We start from the raw sequence: 25,190 nt of genomic DNA on the forward strand, positions 1-25,190 counted from the left end.
GTTCGGCATCCCGAGAGGGGAGAGCAGGCTGTGAAACCGGCAGGACCGGCCTCCCCACGGTTAGCTCCGAGCCTCCCGCAGCTTGGCCCTCAGTCCCCTGTGGCTGCAAGATGGCCACTTGGCCAGCAGCGAGGACCCCCACGTCCGGCCCGGCCCATCCGGTCCTGTCCCTGGGCAGCGCCCTGCTCTTTGCCCACAGCCATGAGTGTTTCCCAGATTGTTCAGGGAGGCCAGGTGGGTCATCAGGGAAAAACCGCGACTGGGTGTTTGCGTGGGAGGAGCTGCGGCCCGTATGGTCCACAGTCTCTCTTGTTAAAAATTAAGGGGCGTCTAAGTTAAAACGTTAACCAGTTTATCTGAACAAACAGTGATTGGTGAAATGGAAAGCACCCAGCCATGATTTGTGGTCCACCCGAGGGGCATAAAGTAAAGGCTTTCATAAGATGCATGAGAAAGCAACCCAAATTCAAGAATTGGTTCCAGTTATGTAGTCACCTTATTTGAACTATCCAGATGGAAATGTCCTGGTTACATATTCAGAGGTTAATTGCATGTTTGCCATTGGTTAAACGTGCATTTTGTTTCAGGCTAAGATAATGGTTTATAGGAAATGTATTTGAGTTAGGTTTTAGATTTTTTTTTTTTTAACCTATGAACACAGGGCACTAGAGCCACTTTAGTCTAATTCTCTGATCTTTAAATATTTTAACACTCCAGAGGAGGACTGGTTTTCTCCTGTGTTTTTTTAATATATGGCAAGTGGAACCTCTAATCGACCACCCTGTTTTTCAGCCTAACTCAGACTTGCGGTAAAATTATCAGTTCCCACTTTCTTTGCTGCATTCTCAAATGCAACACATGAGAACAGCTTTCCCTTGCCAATTTACAATGCTATTAACTATTTGTCCTTTATTATACATTTCATTAAATTTTTCTATTATTGGGTTTCTTTCTACTTCTCCCTACAGTTCTGCCCATATTTGCTTTTTATATTTAGAAGCCTCCCTTTTGGGTGCATAAATATATATAGCTATATTTGCTTGACAAATTAACGTCTATTATTATTGTATGGTAAACTCATTTCATGCTTGTGAGAGACATTGCTAGAAAGTCTATTTTGTCTAATTTAAGCATAACTACCATTGCACTCCTTTGGTTATTATTTGCACGGAATATCATTTTCTATCCTTTCACTTTTAGACTATGCTCTTTATTCATAATTGAGTCTCCTGTAAGCAGCATATTATGAGGTTTAAAAGTTTCATTTATCCACTCTGTCTGCTTTAGTCTCTTTTGGCTGTTATAACAGAATATCACAGACTGCTAATTAATAAAGAACAGAATTTTATTTGACTCATGATTCTGCAGGCTGGGAAGGTAAAACAACATATTACTGGTATCTGTTGAAGGTCTAGTTGCTGGATAATAACATGGCCAAAGATGTGAGGGAGAGAGACCTTTTTTTTTTTAATATATAACAGATCCATTCTTGTTATAATTAGCCCATTCCCATAATAAGAACACTAATCTATTCATGAGGGCAGAGTGCTTATAGCTTAATTAATTTTTAAAGGTTCCGCCTCTTAATTCTATCACATTGGCTATCTTATCCTAAATTTTAGAGATGACATTCAGTCTACGGCAGTATCTGTTTAGTAGATAATTTAATCTTTTTATTTGTAACGTAGTGATAGGTAAGCAGTTACTATTGTACATTTGTAGTTTTCTGTCCATTTTAAGTTTGCTTCTTTTTTTCTGGTTCTGTCTTTCCTGTGGTGTTGTTCATTTTTGTTGAGACAAAGTTATGATTTCTTGCTCAGACTGAAGTTCAGTGGCATATCACAGCTCACTGTAGCCTCAATCTCCTGGGCTCAAGCAATCCTCCCAACTTAGCCACCCAAGTAGCTTGGACTACTTGGACATGTCCCACAACAACCAGGGAGCTTATGATTCTTCCACCTTGGCCTCCGAAAGTGTTGGAATTATAAGCAAGAGCCACCATATCCAATGTGTAATTTTTGTTGTTTGTGTATGCTTTAATTACTTTCTCTTTTTCTTTACTATTTTTTTTCCCAGTGGTTCTCATGAGACTTATGTAAAACATCCTGTATTTTAATAGTCTAGTTTAAGATGATAACAATTTAGAGTATTCTGAATTTCAGTATGTATTTGCCATTTAGTGACATTTATACTTTAGTATTTTTCGTATTGTTAGTTAGCATTTCATCATATCAATGTGAAGATTTCTTCCAGACCATGGCTGGAGAAGTAAAGAAGGTGTGTTTTGCCTGATTCAGGGACTATAGAGAGAACCAAGTTCTGCAGGCCTGTCACCTAAGTCTCAGGTGAGTATGAATTCTCTTTTGTTTTTCACAGATATTTGCAGTGGCAGGACCAAAGTAAAATGAGTCATAGCCAAGTCTACAGTAAGATGTGGTAGTATTCTGTTTTGAAGCCAGGACCATGATTGGCAAGCTTGCCACTTGGTCAAGTGCTTACCCTCTAAAGATGTCTTCCTTGGTCTTTGCCTCCAGCTGGGTGTCACAAACTCTGAACTGGATTCTAAGGCTTTCATGAATGCACTTATGTTTCCTGTGGCAGCTGCATTCTGTTGTGGGGGATGTGGATGCCGAACCTCCCATTCTGTCATCTTGCTTATGTTACTCTCCTTCATGTTTCACTTTCTCAAATGAATGTCAAGCTGGTGATTTTTAGATTCAAAAATTCTAAAATAAATTGCTCAAATTTCCACATTATGTAAGCTATTAATAAAATGTCTTGTAGGTGCTACATATTTATTAAAATTTTTGGTTGTAATTTTAAGCTCACTGTAGGCAGAAAGGAATCATTAACATTTATATTCTTTTTTTTAGTCTGTATATAAATGATGGTATATTTTAATTCCAGATATTTACTTTATACTGCAGTAATGCTCATCATATTTTGCAAAATTTATGTTGTTCTTTTGGAAAATAAGGCTTTTTTAGCTCCTGAAATCTACAGTACAGTCATATGTTTTTATTATATTTTGTGGTAAGAAGAGCAGCAACATATTGAGAACATAAGAAAATTCTCCTGTCTTTTTAATGATTATTTATTAAATTACTCTCATTAGAGCCTGTTATTAATGATTGTAATATATTTTCTGTATAATTTTACTGCAATTTATTAAATTCTAATGACTTAAATTGTCTGCTTTTCATGAGTGCACACAGTTGAATGCTGTAGATATCTAAAGAATTATTTTTCGGCTGGTTGTGGTGGCTCATGCCTGTATTCCCAGCACTTTAGGAGGCCAAGGTGGGTGGATCACGAAGTCAGGAGATCGAGACAACCTTGACTAACACGGTGAAACCCCGTCTCTACTAAATATACAAAAAATTAGCCGGGCATAGTGGCAGGCGCCTGTATTCCCAGCTACTCAGGAGGCTGAGGCAGGAGAATGGCGTGAACCCAGTGGGCAGAGTTTGCAGTGAGCCGAGATCGCGCCACTGCACTCCAGCCAGGGCGACAGGGCAAGACTCTGTCTCAAAAAAAAAAAAAAAAGGTTATTTTTCATTGTAAATCTATGTTGTATTCAGGATTTTATGCACGACAATCTCTCTTCTTATTTTCAATTCCGTGTTATTGTGTTTCTTTTCTTGGGGGTTATGTTTTCTCAGATCAGTTAACTGTATTTTTGTTTTAAAGCTTGATATCATCAGTCGAGAGATAATTTTTAGCTCGGTACACTTTATCTCAATGTGATGTTTAGTATAAGTATGAATTAGCTGTGTTTGTTGCTTATAGATATATCTGTATGTTTTTCACTTATGTAAGTATGACATCTTTTTCCTTGTTTTTTTTTTTTGTTTTTTTCTTTTCAGTTTCAGATAGGCTTTTTTTTTTTTTTTAAGATAATTTTAAAACAGAGTCGAAAGAACAGAAATCAGTTATTTGTCCTCTTGCAGGGCGGGGAGACAGATTCCTTCCCCACAGGTTTGAGGTTATGCCTAAGTGGTGAGTCTTGGGGAGATGCAGAAAGTATCCATCCCAGGCACATGGCTGGACTTAAGTAAGCATAGCCTTTGGGCCACAAGACCTGATGGCTTGGGTACTGGTCTGGACATAAGTCCCCATCTTCCCAGAAATATCGTCTTTTGTCTGCGACAACTGGCTGGAGAAATATTTCAGAAAGATGTGTGTCTGGAACACCCAAAGGCATACTTTTCCTTTCTCCTTGGCATAGGCCTTGCAGCACTGAGGAAAGACCAGGTTTGCAGTGGAGCCTTCAACAGTCTTCATCCCTATGGAACTCAGAGTCTCATAGGATGACAGGAGAGGAGACAAGCTAACTTGGGAAGAGTCTGTGTCCTTCAGCTTCTCCCCTACTGAAACACTATATGTTGGGCCCACAGTTCATCGCAAAACACACATGCTCTCTTTCTTTCTCTCACACCCATATCTCGGGAACCCAACAACTTGATGGCAGGTAGCTCTGGATATCCTTGGTCTGGCATTCACCCACTGGGCATCTAAGCTGTCCTAAAGCTCTTTTCAATCACTTCCCACCCTTTCCAGGCCCATGTGGATAGGTGTTCCAGCCTTCACTCTTTCAGGCTGATCATAAAGGCCCAGTGTGGGAAAATCCCCTACTGCGATGGCCATTGCTGGGAAGCAGGAAAGGCTAAGGGCCCACTGGTGCCCAAGGCTAGTGTAGACGCCCTCTGCTCCACTCATCTCCTCAAAGATTGATATCAGGTGCAGCAGCTGCTGTCTGGAATGTTATCAAAACAGGACTGCACAGGCACTGCATTCTCTGTGTGGAAGACATAAGAAGCAGGCAAGTTGTCCAGGATGAGAGTTTTCCTCAGGTCCCTCCCCAGATGGCTGAGGTCATTGACATAGCAGCCCTGGTGGAACAAACATGATTCATGGGCTAGGCAACCCCAGAACACCCCACACTGGTCCAGCACACCCATCACAGTGTGTCTGGAATTGGTGGGTTCTTGTTCTCACTGACTTCAAGAAAGAAGCCACAGACCCTTGCGGTGAGTGTTACAGTTCTTAAAGGCTGCATGTCTGGAGTTTTTTCCTTCTGACATTCGGATGTGTTGAGAGTTTCTTCCTTCTGGTGGGCTCATGGTCTCGCTGGCTCAGGAGTGAAGCTGCAGACGTTCGCGGTGAGTGTTACAGCTCTTAAGGCGTCGCGTCTGGAGTTGTTCATTCCTCCAGGTGGGTTCGTGGTCTCGCTGGCTTCAGGAGTGAAGTTGTGGACCTTCACAGTGAGTGTTACAGCTCATAAAGGCATTGTGGACCCAAAGAGTGAGCAGCAGCAAGATTTATTGCAAAGAGCGAAAGAACAAAGCTTCCGCAGTGTGGAAAGGGACCCGAGTGGGTTACCACTGCTGGCTGGGGCAGCCTGCTTTTATTCTCTTATCTGGCCCCACCCACATCTTGCTGATTGTTAGAGCTGAGTGGTCTTTTTTCACAGGGTACGGATTGGTGCGTTTACAATCCCTGAGCTAGACACAAAGGTTCTCCACATCCCCGCCAGTGTAGCTAGATACAGAGTGTTGATTGGTGCATTCACAAACCCTGAGCTAGACACAGGGTGCTGATTGGTGTGTTTACAAACCTTGAGCTAGATACACAGTGCCGATTGGTGTATTTACAATCCCTGAGCTAGACACAAAGGTTCTCCACATCCCCACCAGACTCAGGAGCCCAGCTGGCTTCACCCAGTGGATCCCCCACAGGGTCTGCAGGTGTAGCTGCCTGCCAGTCTGGCACTGTGCACCCCCACTTCTCAGCCCTTGGGTGGTTGATGGGACTGGGTGCCATGGAGCAGGGGGCGGCACTCATCCAGGAGGCTTGGGCACACAGGAGCCCACGGATGGTGGGGAGGCTCAGGCATGGCAAGCTGCAGGACCGAACCCCTGCCCTGTGGGAAGGCAGGTAAGGCCCAGAGAGAAATTGAGCACAGCAGCTGCTGGCTGAGGTGTTAAGCCCCTCACTGCCTGGGGCCAGTGGGGCAAGCCGGCAGCTCCGATTGCGGGGTCTGCCAAGCTCACACTGGCCTGCAAGCACTGCACGCCACCCCGGTTCCCACACGCACCTCTCCCTCCACACCTCATCGCAAGCTGAGGGAGCCGGCTCCGGCCTTGGCCAGCCCAGAAAGGGGCTCCCACAGTGCAGTGACAGGCTGAAGGGCTCCTAAAGTGCCGCCAAAGTAGGAGCCCAGGCAGAGGAGGCCCCGAGAGCAAGCAAGGGTTGTGAGGACTGCCAGCACGCTGTCACCTCTCAATAGGATCTGCATACTTGTTCAGGCTGGAATGAAGAGAGCAATGAAGAAAACACATTTAAACATTTCCTCCAGTCATCTCAGTAACTCATCCATATAAGGCCTCATGGTCCCCTCAATCTCTACAGTCACTAGGCAGTCAGCATTGCTGATTGGCTTAATGGAGCTATGCACAAGGGTTTCATCCATGTCAGTGACCATACAGATCGTTCCTTGATTTTTCTCTGTCACCTCTGGGAGCAGGCAGGTCCCTGGGATCTGATAAAACTGATACTGGAGACCCTGGAGTTGATCCGACTTAGCAATGGTGTTGACTCCCTCCTTATGTGTGGAGAACTCAGTGGGGGAACTTGACTTGCCAACATGCTGGGTGCAAGAACAGCAGAAAGGTACCTTCTAAGATGTGACAAACATGAGGCCTCTTCGGAGAGCACTTTGGAAACCAGGCCTTGCTTGCTAAGGACTAGGGCATCTTCCCTCCATGCCTGGGTGATGATGGAGCCTGGTTCCATCTAACAATCCTGAGGGCTCGGCTGGCTGGGTGGGAAGACAGCGGGCACGTTGGCTGGACTGGGCTGGGGGGCATGGGCTGGGGCCTGATTCAATTCCCGAGAGTCTGACTTCCACAGCTGTTCACATACCCCTTCTCCTTTCCATCACAGGCCGGGAAGGGAGGCGGCCTGTAGGGACGGTGGACGGCCTTGGCAGCAGCTCCCCAGGGTGCCCCCAGCCCCAATTCCCCCAGCAGGAGCTTCAGGATCCTCAGTTTGGGTCTAACATAGGGAATCCACCTGATACTCATGTTTTTTCAAGTTTTATTTTAAGTTCAGTGGTCCATATGTGATAAGCTTTTTTTTTCAACTTTTATTTTAAGTTTAGGGGTCCATATGCAGGATATGCAGGACTCTTACATAGATAAACGTGTGCCATTGTGCTTTACTGCACAGATCATCTCAACACCCAGGTACTAAGGCCAGCATCCGCAGCTCTTCTTCCTGCTGCTCTCCTTCCCCTCCCCCATGCCATGAAACTGGTGTCAAGTGTGTGTTGTTCTTCCTGATGTGTCCATGTGTTCTTATTGATCTGCTTCCGCTAATAAGTTAGAATAATAATAGGTGGTGTTTGGTTTTCTGTTCCTGCATTAGTTTGCTGGGAGTAATGGCTTCAAATTCCAACCATGTCCCTGCAAAGGACACGATCTCATTACATTTTATGGCTTCATAGTGTTCCATGGTGTATGTGTACCACATTTTCTTTATCCAGTGTATCATTGATGGGCATGTAGATTGATTACATGACGTTGCTATTGTAAATATTGCTGCAATGAACATATGTATACATGTATATTTAAAATAGATTTATATTCCTTTGGGTGTATGCCCAGTAATAGTATTGCTGGGTCAAATGGTATTTCTGCTTCTAGGTCTTTGAGGAATCTCCACACTCTCTTCCACAATGCTTGAAATAATTTACAATCCCACCAACAGTGTAAAACTGTTCCCTTTTCTCCACAACCTCACCAGCATCTGTTTTTATTTCTTTTTTACTTTTTATTAATAGCCATTGTAATTGGTGCGAGATGGTATCTCATTGTTGTTTTGATGTGTATTTATCCAGTTATCAGTGATGTTGAGCTTTCCATGTCTGTTGGGCACATGTATGTCTTCTTTTGAGATATGTCTGTTCATGTCCTTTGACCACTTTTTAATGGGGTTATTTGTTTTTCTCTTGTAAATTTTAAGTCCCTCGTAGATTCTGGGTATTAGACATTTGTCAGATGAATAGGTTGCAAAATTTTTCTCCCATTCTCTAGGTTGTCTGCTCTGATGATAGCTTCTTTGGCTCTGCGGAAGCTCTTTAGTTTAATTAGACCCCATTAGTCAATTTTTGCTTTTGTTGCTATGTCTTTTGATCTTTTTGTCATCAAATCTTTCCTCATGCCTATATCCTGAATGGTATTCTCTAGATGTTTTCTTCTAAGGTTTTTATAGTTTTGGGTTTTACATTCAAGTCTTTAATCCATCTTGAGTCAATTTTTGTCTATGGTGTTAAGAAGGGTTCCAGTTTTAATTCTCTGCATATGACTAGCCAGTTATCCTAGCACCATTTATTGAATAGGGAGACTTTTCCCTAATGCCTTGTTTTTGTTGACTTTGTCAAAGATCAGTTTGTTGTAGGTTTTTGGCTTTATTTCTATGCTCTTTATTTTGTTTCATTTGTCTATGTGTCTGTTTCTATACCAGTACCATGCTGTTTTTGTTACTGTACTCTTCTGGTATAGTTTGAAGTTAGGCAATGACCCTTTCAGCTTTTTTTTTTTTTTTTTTCTTAAGGTTGGCTTGGCCATTTGGGCTCTTTTTTGGTTCCATATGAATTTTAAAAGTTTTTTTTTTTTTCTAATTATCTGAAGAATGTCAGTAGTTCAATAGGAACAGCATTGAATCTATAAATTACTTAGGGCAATATGCTCATATTCGTGGTACTGATTCTTCCTCTCCATAAGCATGGAATGTTTCTCCATCTGTTTTGTGTCCACTCTGATTCCTCTGAGTAGTTGTTTGTAGTTCTCCTTGAAGATATCCTTCACTTTCCTTCTTAGCTGTATTCCTTGGTATTTTTTTCTCTTTATAGCAAATGTGAATGAAAGTTCATTCATGATTTTTCTCCTTGCTTGCCTGTTGCTTGTGTATGGGAATGCTAGCTACTTTTGCACATTGATTTTATATCCTGAGATTTTGCTACTGTTGCTTATCACCTTAAGAAGCTTTGGGGCTGAGACGAAGAGGCTTTCTAGATATATGATCAGGTCATCTGTAAACAAAGATAATTTGTCTTCCTCTCTTTCTGTTTGAATACTCTTTATTTCTTCCTCTGGCCTGATTTTCCTGGACAAGTTTTCCGAATGGGAGTCGTAATGGGAGTGGTGAGAGAGAGCATACTTTTCTTGTGCCGGTTTTCAGGGGTAATGTTTCCAGCTTTTGCACATTCAGTATGATATTGGCTGTGGGTTTGTTGTATATGGCTCTTCTTATCTTGAGGTATGTTTCTTCAGTTCCTAGTTTATTGAGAATTTTAAACGTGAAGGAATGTTGAATTTTATTGGATGCTTTTTCTGCACCTATTGAGATAATCGTGGTTTTTTTATTTAGTTCTCTTTATGTGATGAGTCACATTTGTTGATTTGCATATGTTGAATCAACCTTGCATCCTGGGGACAAAGCCAATTCCATTGTGGTGGATGCACTTTTTAATGTGCTGCTGTATTTGGTTTGCCAGTATTTTATTGAGGATTTTTGCACAGGGTTCATCAAAGTCATTGGCATGATGTGTTGTTGTTGTTGTTGTTGTATCTATGTTAGGTTTTGGTATCAGGATGATGCTGGCCTGATAGAATGAGTTAGAGAGAACTTATTTGTCTTCAATTTTTTTTGGATAGTTTTAGGAGAAAATGTACTATCTCCTCTTTACCTCTGGTCAAATTCAGCTTGCTTGGTAGGCTAGTTCTTACTGCCTCAATTTCAGAACACATTATTGATCTATTCCGGGTTCAGTCTTGTGGAGAGTTTATTTTGCAAGGAAATTGTCCATTTCTTCTAGATTTTCTGGTTTATGAGCATAGAGGTGTTTATAGTATTCTCTGATGGTTGTTCTTATTTCCATGGGATCAGTGATGATATCTCCCTTATTATTTCTAATTGTGTTTGGTTCTTCTTTCTTTTCTTATTTATTTGTCTAGCTAGTGTTCCATCTAGTTTATTACTTTTTTTTTTTTCATAAAAACAGCTCTGGATTGGTTGAGTTTTGTTTTTTTGTTTTTTGTTTTTTGGAAGAGTTCTCGGTCTCTCTATCTCCTTCAGCTCTACTCTGATCTTGGCTATTTCTTGTTTTCTGCTAGCTTTCAGGTTTGTTTTCACTTGGTTTTCTTGTTCTTTTAATCAAGATGTTAGTCTGTTAACTTTAGATCTTTCAAGTTTTTTTTTTTTCTTGTGGGAGAGTCTCACTCTGTCGCCCAGGCTGGAGTACAGTGGCATGATCTCGGCTCACTGCAACCTCCACTTCTCGGTTTTAAGGCATTTCTGCTGTCTCAGCCTCCTGAGTAGCTGGGATTACAGATGTGCATCACCACACCTAGCTAATTTTTGTATTTTTTTGTAGAGAGATGGTTTTGCTTTTGGCCAGGCTGGTCCTGAACACCTGGTCTCAAGTGATCTGCCTACCCCAGCCTCCCAAAGTGCTGGAATTACAGACATGAGCCACCATGACCGGCCCTTTCTAGCTTTTTGATGTGGACATTAGTGCTGTAAATTTCCCTCTTTTCTTGGTTTCTAGTGATTATTTTATTCTATCTTGGTGAGTAGTCAGGGAAATAATCTTAAATTCACAATCAACTTATAGTTTAAATCTAAATAATTATGTGAGAAGAACCCTTTGTTATTTGAAGGGGATGTTTGAAGATTTTGTAACCGTGCCTTTTAGATAGTCCTAAATTTCTAATTGTAGTTAAAAACATGCCATTTTCATTTCTAACATTTTAAGTATATGGTTTAGAAGTGGTTAGTATAGTTCTATTTTTTTTGCAATAGGTTTCAGATAATTTTTGTCTTACAAGAGTAAAAGTGAATACTCATTAATTGTGAAACAAGTTAGTTAGCTTGCTTTAGTTGGATAGCAAGAGAGGGGTCCCTGGAAAGTCCCTGGCCCTTGGGTGAGTGTCTCATCCCTGCATAACATAAAAGGAATCCTGGAAAAAATCAAGCTGCAGACACTAGCAAGGTAACTATCACATGATGTTGTGCTTGGAGACCTGCCCATGGCTTCACAGACAGAAAAACCTCTGGTCCATTTGGATAAAAACTTGTACAAACCTCCAGCTCAGTGAGATAAGGGAACAAGACTGACCTGGCATAGAAATGCCTTTGTTTGGCCAGGCACGGTGGCTCATGCCTGTAATTCCAGCAATTTGGGAGGCAGAAGTGGGCGGACAACCTGAGGTCGGGATTTCGAGACCAGCATGACCAACATGGAGAAACCCCGTCTCTACTAAAAATACAAAATTAGCCGGGCATGGTGCCTCATGCCTGTAATTCCAGCTACTTGGGAGGCTGAGACAGGAGAATCACTTAAACCCAGGTGGCGGAGGTTGCTGTGAGCCGAGATCGCACCAGTGCACTCCAGCCTGGGCAACAAGAGCAAAACTACATCTCAAAATAAATAAATAAATAAATAAATAAAAAGAAAGTACATCTCAAAAAAAAAATGAAGGAAAGAAAGAAAAGAAAAAGAAAAAAAGAAACGCCTTTGTACTTTGTGCAGTCAGTGGGCTCCCAGGAAGAAGTTTCTTCTCCTTTTGTGGGCATAAGCACAGTGGGCTCTGGTGCATTCCGGTCGACACTCTCCTTTATTTGGACTGTAAGTCTGACCTCTGTGAATAATTACTTCAGCCCCTGGTTGCTCCTGGGCCAAGCTCCTGGGCCAATATTTCACCTTAGCTTCTGATAAGTCCTGGGCCAATCTAAATAGCGTCTATGAATCATCCCTTCAGCTCCTGATTGGTCCCGGGCCAAAGTCCTGGGCCAAGTTGAGCCATACTTTTTTCAAGACAGTCTGTGAACTAGGCACATTTCTTTTTCTTCCTTTCCCAGTCCATAAAAACCTTGGACCCTAGCCTTACAGAGGTCACCCCGTTCAGAAACTATCTCTGCTGGCAAAGAGCTTTCTTTTCTTGCTTATTAAACTTTCACTCTAACCTCACCTTTGTGTTCACGCTCCTTAATCTCATTAGAAGTAGAACAAAGAACTTTGGATGCTATCTCAGACTACGAGAGACTGTTACATCTTGGTGCACTGCTGAGACTACAGCACCTGGTTTCTTTGAGTTTGACTAAATATTTTACATAGGTGTAATTATACAGTTTTCCTTTTTTACTGTCTTGTTTTACTTAACAGAATGTTTTCGAGATTTGTCCTTATTGTAGTACTTTTCAAGATTTCCTTATTTTTAAGGCTGAATGCTATCCCAGTGAATATACGTGCCCTGTTTGTTGAATCTACTCATCCTTAAAGGTACATTTGCTTCCAGGTAGTATGTTTGTTAGTAATACTACAGTGTACATAAATGTGCATATATCTATTCCATGTTCTGCTTTGCCTGTTTGGGATATTTTTCACACACTGATTTAGTACCATGTGTATTCCCTTGCTTTTGTTGTCTGATCCGTTGATGTTACGTCCCCCAAATTATTGCCGAGACCAATTGTCATGAAGCTTCACCCTTGTGTATTGTGCTAGGAATTTTACAGCTATAGATTTTACATTATAGTCTTCATTTTTTAAAATTGACACATGTAATTGTACATATTTTGGGGAAACAATTATGTAGATACTTTGTATAGCAATAAAAATCAGAGTACTCAGTGTATTTATTGCCTCATACATTTGTTATTTTTGTGGTGAGAACATTCCAAAGCTTCTTCTCTACCTATTTTTTTATCTTTATGTATTAACTTTTTTTAGAGACAGGATCTTGCTCTAACACACAGATTGGAGTGCAGTGGTGCAATCCTAGCTCACTGTAACCTCAAACAATCTTCTAACCTCAGCTTCCCAATTAGCTGAGACTACAGGAACCTGCTACCATTCCTGGTTAATGTTTTAATTTTTCATAGAGACGGGGTCACACTATGTTGTCCAGGCTCATCTTGAACTTCTGTCTTCAAGTGATTCTCCTACCTCATTCTCCCAAAATGTATGGATGGCAGGAATGTGCCACCACAACTGGTCTCTTTTAGCTATTTTGTAATATGCAATACCTTTTCATTAATTATTATTATTCTGCTGTGTAACAAAAAACAAGAACTTATTTTTCCTATCTAATTGTAACACAATGCTTTTGAAGCAGCCTTTTCCCATCCTCCTGCTTCAGTCTCTGGTAACCCCTGTTGTACTCTTTGCTGATATCAACCCTTTTTTTCAGCTTCCTCAAATGAGTGAGATAATAAGATAATAAAGTATTTGTGTTTCTCTGTGTGGCTTATTTTACTTAACATGGTATGCTCAAGTTTCATCCATGCTCTTTTAACTGACAGAATTTTTTCCTTTCTTATGGCGGAATAGTATTTCACTGTGCATATATAGTACATTTTCCTTATCAATTTATCTGTTGCTGTACATTTGAATTGATTCCATATATAAGCTATTATAACTAGACCTGTAACTAACATGGAAATGCAAATATCTTTTTGACACAGTGATATCCTTTCTTTTGTATATACACGCAGGAGTAAAATCGCTGGATCATGTAATAGATCTATTTTTAAATTCTTTCAGAAACCTCCATAGTATTTTCTATAGTGGCCATACAAATTTACAATTCCACCAACAATGTATACATTCACTCATTTTATATCCGCATTAGTACTTGTTTTATTTATTTATTTATTTTTATTATAGCCATTCTAAATGGGAGTGAGGCGGTACCTCATTGTGGTTTGGATTTTCATTTCCTTGGTGATTAGTAATGTAGAACATCTTTTTCTGTTCCAGTTAGCCATTTTTGTATCACTTTTTGACGAACATCTATTAAGATCTTTTGCATTTTTTAAATTAGATTATAAGTGTATTTTATTTTGAGATTTTAAAGTTTCTTATTTATTCTGAATATTAGCCTTTTGTCATATGTATAGCCTGAAAGCATTTTCTTTCATTGCCTAAGCTGTCTCTTCAATCTTTTAGTTTTTTTAATATGGAAAGGCATTTTAGTTTGACATAATGTTGTTTGCTTATTTTTGATTTTGTTGCCTATGTTTTGACATGTTATTTTAATAATCCTTTCCCCGTCCAATGTTATAAAGCATTTTTTAGTTTTTCTCTAATAGTTTCATAATTGATGGCATTACATTTAAGTCTTTAGTTTGAGTTGATTTTCATATAAGGCAAGGCACAGGGGTCTAGTATAATTTTTATGAATTTAAATATTTAAATGGCCCTGCACCATTTATTGAAGAGATTAGCTTTTCCCTAAAGTGTGTTCTTGCAAATTTGTTGACAATCAGTTGGCTTTAGGTGCATAAACGAACTTCTGGGCTTATTGGGCACATTAGTCTATGTGTTTGTCTTTATGCCAGTACAGTGCTGTTTTAGTTACTATAGCTTTGTAGCAAGTTTTGAAGTTTGATAAAGTGATGCCTTTAGCTTTTTTTATTTTGCTCAAAGTTATTTGTCTATTCAGAGTTTTTTGTGGATCAACATAAATTTAAAATATTTTTTCTATTTCTGTGAAAAAATGTCATTGATATTTTGATAAAAATCACGTTACGTCTGTAGATCACTTTGGGTAGCTATATTAACAGTATTATTCCAGTGTATAAACACAAGATTTTTTCATTTATTCATTTGTATTTTATATTTTTATCCATGTTTTGTCGTTTTCAGAGTAGAGATCTTGTACCTTTTTAGTTAAGTTTGTTGCTAGGTGTATTAGTCGGGCTCCCTAGAGAGATCACAAGATCCCACAATAGGTTGTCTGCAAGTTTTAGGAGCAAGGAGAGGCAGTCCACGTCCCAAAGCTGAAGAACTTGGAGTCTGGTGTTTGAGGGCTGGAAGCGTCCAGCACAAGAGAAAGATGCAGGCTGGGAGATTAGGCCAGTCTCTCCTTTTTACGTTTTCCTTTCTGCTTTATATTCACTGGCAGCTTATTAGATGGTGCTCACCCAATTAAGAGTGGGCCTCCCTTTCCCAGCCCACTGACTCAAATGTTAATCTCATTTGGCAACACCCTCACAGGCACACCCAGGATCAATGCTTTCTATCCTCCAATCCAATCAATTTGACAGCCAGGATTAACCATCACATTAAGTATTTTCATTTTTGTACCTTTTGCGTATGCAGAAGAAACGTTGGATGAAATTCAACATTGATTATGATGAAAACTCTCAACAAATTAGGAATAGAAGTTATGTTCCTCAACACAATAAAGGCCATTTATGACAAAGCAATGCTAACATTATACTGAATAAGGAAAAGCTGAAAGCTTTCTCTCTGAGATCCGGAACAAGAGAAATCATCCTCACTTTCAGACCTCTTATTCAACATAGTACTGGAAGTCCTAGCCAAGGACATTATGCAAGAGGTAGAAATAAACTCATACTAATAGGAAAGGATGAAGTCAAATGGTCTCTGATTGTGGACAAAATAATCTTATATGTGAAAAACTCTAAACACTACACCAAAAACTAATAGAACTACTAAACAAATTCTGTAACACTGCAGAAAATCAACAGAGTAGCAGCTTTCTGTATGCTGATAGCAAACTATCTGAAAAATAAAGTTTAAAATTCCATTTTAATAACTACCAAAAATTAGTTATTTTGAGTTTATTTCTTTATATGAGGTGGAGTCTTTCTCTGTCGCTAGGCTGGAGCACAGTGGTGTGATCTCGGCTCCCTGAAACTCTTGCCTCCCGGGTTCCAGAGACTCTCCTGCCTCAGCCTCCTGAGTGTCTGGAACTATAGGCGTGTGCTACCACCGCCAACTAATTTTTGTTTGTATTTTTAGTAGAGACGTGGTTTCCCCATGTTGGCTAGGATGGTCTTGATCTCCTGACCTTGTGATTCACTTGTCTCAGCCTCCCAAAGTGCTGGGATTACAGGTGTGAGCCACCACACCCGGCCTTGAGTTTGTTTTTATTGGTGCAAGGTAAGGTCTAACTTTGTTATTTTTTCCTTGTAAATTTTTATTATTCCCAATACTGTTTGTTGAAGAGACTGTTCTTTCCTTATTGTGAATTCTTGGAACAGTTTTTAAAAATATGTTTACTAAACCCATGAGGTCTTATGTCTGAACTCTCTCATCTGTTTCATCATTCATTTGTCTTTATGTCAGTACCAAACTGTTTTGATTACTATACCTTTGTACTATGTTTTGAAATTAGAAAGTATGATGCCTCTATCTTTATATTTTTTCCCAATATTATTTGGCTGTTTGCAATCATTTGAAATTCCATAAAAATTATGGAATATTTTAAAACTTCTGCAAAAAGTTTCATTTGTATTTTAATAGAAAGTATATTGAATCAGCTAGGGGTGGTGGCTCATGCCTGTAATCCCAGCACTTTGGGAGACTGAGGACGGTGGATCACCTGAGGTCAGGAGTTCAAGACCAGCCATGGAGAAACCCCGTCTCTACTAAAAATACAAAATTAGCCAGGTGTGGTGGCACTTGCCTGTAATCCCAGCTACTCAGGAGGCTGAGGCAGGAGAATTGCTTGAACCCAGGAGGTGGAGGTTGCAGTGAACTGAGATCACACCATTGCACTCCACCTTGGGCAACAAGAGCAAAAACTCATCTCAAGATAAAAAGAAAGAAAAGAAAAGAAAGAGCATGGAATCAGTAAACCACTTTCGGTAGTAGTGACATGTTAACAATATTAAGTCTATAACCTCTTGAACAAGAGTGTGTTTGAGAATTTGTTGTTTAATTTTTACTTATTCTTTGACATGCTAGTGTTTTTAACTTCTTGTTTTATTGTATCATAGTTAGCAATAATTTTGTAATTCCATCTGCTTAAATTTGCTAAGATTCATTTTTTAACTTAACAGGTGGTCTATCTGGAATATTGTGGCATGTGTGATTAAAAGTATTGCAGATTCTACTGTTGAGTGGAGAGATATAAATGTGACTGTTAGGTCTAATTGTTCTATCGTGTTGTTGAAATCCTCTGTTTACTTATCCATCTTATGTTTGTTTTTTAATTTACATTACTAAAAGTCAGATATAAAAGTCATTTACTGTTATCAGGTGCTGGCTACTTCATGTTTCAATTCTGTAAAATGTTGCTTCATATATTTGGGAACTGTGATGTAAGGCACATACGTTACTGTTGTTGCTTTTATTGTTGTATGTTGTTTTAATGTTGTTGCTTTTATTGTTGTATGTTGCTTTATTGTTGTTGCTTTTATTGTTGTTGTTTTTATTGTCCTTTTCCTCTTGTCTCGGGGAAGTTTTTGATATACTATGTATTTTGTCTACCATGACAGTATTTGATTTTGCATTTAATATTTTTTATTATTCTTTCATGTACAGGTTATATGTGTTCCAGATCATAATGTGGTCATTTGTAGGAAGCAGAGAGTTGAATCTTGTTTCATGAATTTATTTAGTGAAAGTATGTTTTTGATTGACATAATTGATTTATATAAAAAATTACTAAAAGGGAATTATTTCGTATTGCATTTTGTTTCTTTTTTGTTTTAGGTCCTGTAGCTTTTTTTTTTTTTTTTTTTTATGAGACGGAGTCTCGCTCTGTCGCCCAGGTTGGAGTGCAGTGGTGAGATCTTGGCTCAATATAAGCTCCGCCTCCCGGGTTCATGCCATTCTCCTGTCTCAAATTCCCCAGCAGCTGGGATTGCAGGAGGCTGCCACCACGCCCGGCTATTTTTTTTTTTTTTTTTTGGTAGAGACGTGGTTTCACCGTGTTAGCCAGGATGGGCTCGATCTCCTGACCTCGTTGATCCACCCACCTCGGCCTCCCAAATTGCTGGGATTACAAGCGTGAGCCACCGCCCCTGGCCGGTCCTGTAGCTATTTTTTTCCTGTTTTTCTCTATTGTTCTCTTTCTTAGTGTACTATTGATTTTTGTAGTGACATGTTTTAATTCTTTTCTCACTACTCTCTGTGTGTGTATGTCTTTGTGTGTGCGTACTATAGGTATTTACTTTTTTTTTTTTTTTTTGACAGGGTCTTACTCTGTCACCCAGGCTGGAGTGCAGTGGCACAATCTCTGCTTACTCAAGCTCTGCCTCTCAGGCTCAACTCAAACAATCCTCCCACCACAGCCTTCTGAGTACCTGGGACCACAGATGTGCACCACTACTCCTGGCTAACAGTTGTTATTTTGCATAGAGACAGGGTTTTGCCGTGTTGCCCAGACTAGTCTCAAAATCCTAAGAACTGTAGGTATTTTCTTTGTTGTTACTATAGATATTACCATGAATAACTACTATTGCATATAAAACCCTGCCTCTTTATGGCTCCCTATGTGTTTTATTGATGTCACAAATTACATCATTTTGTATTGTGAATCTATTGGCACAGATTTATAGTCATTTTTAAGTCTTTGTTATCTCAAATATATAGCAGAATTAAAGTATTCTGTGCATCTGCATTATAATTACAAAGAATATTATGATTGTGTACATAATTTTCTCTATTAGAAAATGTCATATTTTACATAATTTTGTGTTGCTCTCATCATTATTTCATTTTTTAATGTGAATGACTATTTAGCATTTTTTAAGACAGGCCTAGTGGGTATAAATTTATACAGTTTTTGTTGATCTTGAATATTCTTTATTTTTATTTTTTAATTCATTTGAAATGATAGTTTTGGCAGACACAGTGTTCTTGGCTGGTACTTGCCATTTTTTCAGCACTTTGAGTATGTCATCCTACAACCTCTTGCCTGTAATGTTTTTTGCTGAGACATCTGCTGGTCATCCTGCAGGGGTAAACTTGTACATGCTAAGTCACTTTTTTCTTGCTGACTTCAAGATTCTCGGTGTTTTAACTTTTGAATCTCTGATTATAATGTGTCTTGTCATGGGTCTCCGTGTGTTGTTACTAGTTAGAGTTGGTAAAGTTTCATTAAATTTTAGGTCATTTTCTTCCTCAAATTCTGAGTTCTCTGTCACTGTTTGTTTCTTGAAATAACTTTGCTGCTCTCTTTTCTCTTTTCATTTTAGAATTCCCATTATGAGTATATTGACCATCTTAATGGTATCCTGTAAGTCCCTTAGGCTCTCTTAATTTTTTAAATTATTTTTAGCCTCCTCACCCTATAATTTCAAATGACTTCTTATGAGGCTTGCTGAATTTTTTCCTGCTAGGTCAAACCTGTTGTTGGACCTTCTAGTGAATCTCTAAACTCAGGTATTTTACTTTTCAGCTCCACACTTTGTTTCTAGTTTGGACTTTTAATCACTTCTTTGATAATCTCATTATCTTCATGCATTGTTTTCTTTTTCTGTTTAGTTTTCTATATTCTTCTTTAGCTGACTGAGCATCTTTAAGCTAGGTGTTTTAGCCAGGCACAGTGACATGTGCATGTAACTCCAGCTACTTTGAAAGCTAAGGCAAGAGGACGACTGTATTAATCCATTATCATGCTGATAATAAGGACATAAACAAGACTACATAATTTATCATGAAAAAAGATTTAATGGCCTCACAGTTTCACATGGTTAGGGAGGTCTCACCATTATTAGAACAAGCAAGAGACTTTGTTCAGGGGAACCTCCACTTATAAAACCATCAGATCACGTGAGACTTATTTGTTATCATGAGAACAGCATGGGAAAATCCCACCCGCATGATTCAATTACCTCCCACAAGGTCCCTCCCAGGACATGTGGGGATTATTACAACTTAAGATGAGATTTGATTGGGGACACAGAGCCAAACCCTATCAATTACTTAAAGCCAGGAGTTTGAGACTACCCGGGGCAATATTGTGAGAAGCTATAGGTAAAAAATATTTTCACAGATTAGTCAGGCATTGTGGAATGTTCCTGTAGTCTCAGGAAGTTGGAGGCTGATGTAAGATTATTCCTTGAGTTCCCCAGAAACTTGAGGCTGCATTGAGGTATAATCATTGTATTGTATTCCTGTCTGCGTGAGAGAGTAAGACCTCTTTTTAGAATTTCAAATTTATTTTAGATTTAGGAGGTACCTACACAGGTTTTTTCCATGGGTATTTTGTATAATGCTGAGGTTTGAACTATGAGTAATTCCATCACTCAGGTAGGGAGCATAGTACTAAGTAGACAGTTTTTCAGTTCTTGGTCCCTCCCTCTCTCCACCCTCTAAGATTTGTCTATTATTTTTGTTTTTATGTCCATGTGTACCCAGTGTTAATTTCCATTTATAAGTGAGAATATGCAGTATCTTCATTTTCTATTTCTGCATTAATTTGCTTTGTATAATGGCCTTTAGTTGTATTAACACTGCTGCAAAGGACAAGTTTTTTTTTGTTTGTTTTTGCTATGTAGTATTGCTGTACATGTGACACTTTTAAAATTCAATTTACCATTAATAGCCTGGACACGGTGGCTGACGCTTGTAATCCCAGCACTGTGGGAGGCCAAGGTGGGTGGATCATGAGGTCAGGAGATCGAGACCATCCTGGACAACATAATGAAACCCCGTCTCTACTGGAAATACAGAAGTTGGCTGGGCTTGGTGGTATGCGCCTATAGTCCCAGCTACTCGGGTGGCTGAGGCAGGAGAATTGCTTGTACCTGGGAGGCGGAGGTTGTAGTGAGCTGAGATTGTACCACTGCAATCCAGCCTGGGCAACAGAGTGAGACTTCATCTCAAAAAAATAAAAAATTACCATTAATAGGCACCTAGGTTGATTCATGTCTTTCCTATTATAAATAATGCAGCGATGAACCAACAAGTGCATGTGCTATTTTGGTAGAATAATTTATTCTCTTTTGGGTATATACCCAGCGGTGAAATTGCTGGGTTGAATCACAGTTTAACTCTCAGTTATTTGGAAAATCTCCAAGCTGTTCTCCACAGTGGCTGAACTAGTTTACATTCCTATTAACAGTGTATAAGTGGTTTTTTCCCTCTAAAACCTCATCAACATCTATTATCATTTTACTTTTTAACAAAAGCCATTCTAACTGGTGTATGATGGTGTCTTACTGTGGTTTTTATTTACGTTTCCTTGATGGTTAGTGATGATAAGCTTCTTCATGTTATTTGACCACTTGTATGTATTCTTTTGAACAGTGTCTGTTATTGCCCACTTTTTCATGGTGTAGTTTTTTCCTTGTGAATTCTTTAAGTTTCTTACAGGTTCTGAGTATTGGATTTTGTCAGGTTCATAGGTTATGAATATTTTTCCCATTCTGCTAGCTTTGGGGTTAGTTAGTTTTTATTTTTCTATTTTCTCTAAGTGTGATGTTAAATTGTTAGTTTGAAATCATTCTAACTTTTTGATGCAGGTATTTAGCACTCTCAACTTTCCTCTTAACAGTGGTTTTCCTACATCCCAGACATTTTGTTATATTGTGTCTCTTCTATTTCAAAATCTTTTTAATTTTCTGCCTTAATTTTTTGTTTATCCAAAATTCATTGAGGAGCAAGTTGTTTAATTTCAATATCATTTTGTGATTTTGTGAGATTTTCTTTGTATTGATTTTTATCTTTGTTCCATTGTGGCCTGTCAGGATGGTTGGCATAATTTTGATTTTTTTAAAATGTATCGTACTTTCCTTAGATGATGTGTCGCGTATACTATAAATGCCTATTAGTTTCAATTGATCAAGTGTCGAATCAAACTCCAGAATTTCTTTGTTAAGTTTCTGCCTAGATAATCTGTCAAACACTTAGTGGGGAGTTGCATTCCCCTACTATTATTGTGTGTCTACTTGAGTCTTATTGTAGGTCTAGCAGTACTTGTTGTATAACTCTATGTTCCCCAAAGTTGGGTGCATCTACATTTAGGATAGTTAAGTCTTCTTGTTGAATTGAACCCTTTATCGTTACGCAATATCTTTCTTTGTTTTATTTTACTATTAATGATTTAAAGCTCTTTTTTCTTAAAAGAGAAACAATTCCAGGTATGGTGGCTTGTGCCAGCACTTTCAGACTGAAGCAGTCGGATTGCCTGAGACCAGGAGTTTGAGACCGAGGCAACACAGCAACATACTGTTTGTACAAATTTTTTTAAAGAAACTATACAGGAGTGGTAACGTGCACAACTGTGGTCATATTTACTCAGGAGACATAAGTGGCATGACTGCTTGACTTCAGAAATTTGAGGTTACAGTGAGCTGTGATTCCACCACTGTACTCTGTCCCAGGAGATAAAGTAAGATCCTGTGCATAAAATGAAAAAGTAAAGAAAAATAAATGATTTTAAGTTAAAAAAATAATTCCTAGATCTCCACTTCTTTAGGTTCACTTGAATATATATTTTTCTCCTTTGATTAGGTTATATTTCCTGGTTGCTTTTACATACTGTAGTTTTGTTAAGGTTTTGATCAATTAAGAAACCACTACCTATTTTATCCTTTATGAAAGAGCTTTATACATGGGAAAATTGGCAACATTCAACCACAGTAGTCATTCTGGGAGATTCTCCAATCTGTTGTCAAAATGTGTCTTCTTTGGACTACTGTATGTATTTTCTTGTTAATAAGGTTTACCTCTGTTTCCTCTTAGGAGCCTTTAGTCTCTTCCTTTCATCACTGTTGTAGGCACTACAGTCTCAGTTGTTGTAAGAAGAATTTATCTTTATTCTCAGTTAACCCAAGCTGTCATTTAAACTCTGTCTCTATTCTCGTCAACACTAAATGTTAAAGGAAGCAATTTCCAGTCTTTGGATAACCCCGGTACAACTCAGTAAGTCAGAAGCTTGCATACGCATTTCACTCTTTTTTCTTTCCCGAAGGAGAATCATGGAATGGACATATTTTTATCTAACTGCACTGTTCTGTAGTGCAAAAATGTGACCAAGTTTTCTTCTAAATGTGGTTATGGTTGGCTTTTTTCTCATGTGGGGTGCTACAAACTCAACTGGCTTTGCTCACCCAATTGTAGTTAAGTTCATATGTCAATTGAGAGAAACAGGATCTCAGGTTCTGCTTCAACTATCACTGTCTTCTCAGCTGACCTCATTTTGAACATTAGATTTATAAAATATATTTACCTTAATCTCATCACCGAATTTTTTTAAAAAATATTATTTTTCAGCTCTTTTAGCATTATATCCAACCAAGACCCAGAGAAAACAGTACATAGAAGCTTCTTTTCAAAAAGTAATATTGGGACGATATGGGAGCTCTGGCCTTGAACTTTTACACTTAAGGAGAGTGGGAAATTGAAGGATAAGTGTAAAGGGCACAAAGGATGCTATGATGAATATACCAGATATAGAGCAACTACCTACAGCAAAAATGTCACTGCTAGAAGAGCTCAAAACCATAAAGTATTTTGGAAAAAGCATAATTAATGTTGATTCTTTTTTCTGAACTATATATTTATATAATTACGTACCAATAACAATTTTTGAAACATATCATGTTTTAGAAACAAAATTTAGAAAATCGAAATAGTGGCCTAGGCCAGGAATATTTCTTCTAATGCTATCCCTCCCATAGTCCCTCACTTCCCGACAGGCTCCAGTGTGTGATGTTCCCCTTCCTGTGTCCATGTGTTCTCTTTGTTTAATTCCCTATTATGAGTGAGAACATGCGATGTTAGCTTTTCTACTCTTGTGTTAGTTTGCTGAGAATGATGGTTTCCAGCTTCATCCATGTCCCTGCAAAGGACATGAACTCATCCTTTTTATGACTGCATTGTATTCCATGATGTGTACGTGCCAAGTTTTCTTTATTCAGTCTATCATTGATGGTCATTTGGTTTGTTTCAAAGTTTTTGCTCTTGTGAACAGTGCCATAATAAACATACGTATGCATGTATCTTTATAATAGAATAATTTATAATCTTTTGGGTATATACCCAGTAATGGGATTGCTGGGTCAAATGGTATTTCTCATTGTGGATCCTTGAGGAATCACCATACTGTCTTCCACAATGGTTGAACTAATTTACACTCTCACCAACAGTGTATAAGTCTTCCTATTTTTCCACATCCTTTCCTGTTTCCTGATTTTTTTAATGATCACCATTCTAACTGGTGTAGGATGGTTTCTCATTGTGTTTTTGATGTGCATGTGACTAATAACCAGTGATGATGTGCTTTTTTTCATATGTTTATTGGCTGCATAAGTGTCTCCTTTTGAGAAGTGTCTGTTCAAATCCTTTGCCCATTTTCGATGTTGTTGTTTCTTTTTTTCTTGTAAATTTGTTTAAGTTCTTTGTAGATTCTACATAGCCCATTGTCAGATGGATAGATTGCAGAAATTTTCTCCCATTCTGTAGGTTGCCTGTTCACTCTGATATAGTTCATTTTCAGTTATGTTTTGTATAACGAGTAACGAAGAAGTCCAGTTTCAGTTTTTTGCATATGGCTAGCTAGTTTTCCAACACCATTTATTAAATAGGGAGTCCTTTCCCCATTACTTTTTTTTGTCAGGTTCATCAAAGATCAGATGATTCTAGATGTTCAGTGTTATTTCTGAGGCCTCTGTTCTGTTCCATTTGTCAATATATCTGTTTTGGTACGAGTACCATCCTGTCTTGGTTACTGTGGCCTTTTAGTATAGTTTGAAGACAGCTAGCATGATGCCTCCACCTTTGTTCTTTTTGCTTAGTATTGTCTTGTCTATGCAAGATCTTTTTTGATTCCATATGAAATTTGAAGTAGTTTTTTTTTCTAATTCTGTGAAGAAAGTCAACGGGAGCTTGATGGGGATAGCACTGAATTTATAAATTACTTTGGGCAGTATGGCCATTTTCACAATATTGATTCTTCCTATCCATAAGCATGGATTGTTTTCCAATTATTTGTGTCCTCTTTCATTTCCTTGAGCAGTGGTTTGTAGTTCTCCTTGAAGAGGTCCTTTACATCATTTTTAAGTTGGATTCCTAGGTATTTTATTCCCTTTGTACCAATTGTGAGTGAGAGTTCACACATGATTTGGCTCTCTGTTTGCCTATTATTGCGTATAGGAATGCTTGTGATTTTTGAACATTGATTTTGTATCCTGAGACTTTGCTGAAGTTGCTTATCAGTTTAAGGAAATTTTGGGCTGAGATGGTAGGGTTTTCTAGATATACAATCATGTCATCTGCAAACAGAGACAATTTGACTTCCTCTCTTCCTATCTGAATACGCTTTATTTCTTTCGTTCTTTGGCTGATTGCCAGAACTTCCAATACTATAATGAATAGGAGTGGGGAGAAAGGGTGTTCTTGTCTTGTGCAGGTTTTCAAA

At 38.7% G+C, this 25,190-nt stretch overlaps 1 long non-coding RNA gene across 2 annotated transcripts in view; it reads left to right on the forward strand.

The window, feature by feature from the left end:
- LOC129530474 (uncharacterized) overlaps positions 1–25,190 on the forward strand; it is a 47,053-nt gene that overhangs the window by 182 nt on the left and 21,681 nt on the right. For both annotated transcript variants that reach the window (XR_010132437.1, XR_008675841.2), the window contains exon 2: positions 2,243–2,345. This is a non-coding gene — a long non-coding RNA (uncharacterized lncRNA). The remainder of the gene's footprint in view (positions 1–2,242; positions 2,346–25,190) is intronic.

Source organism: Gorilla gorilla, chromosome 22, assembly GCF_029281585.2.
Source record: "Gorilla gorilla gorilla isolate KB3781 chromosome 22, NHGRI_mGorGor1-v2.1_pri, whole genome shotgun sequence".
NCBI classification, from domain to species: Eukaryota; Metazoa; Chordata; class Mammalia; order Primates; family Hominidae; genus Gorilla; species Gorilla gorilla.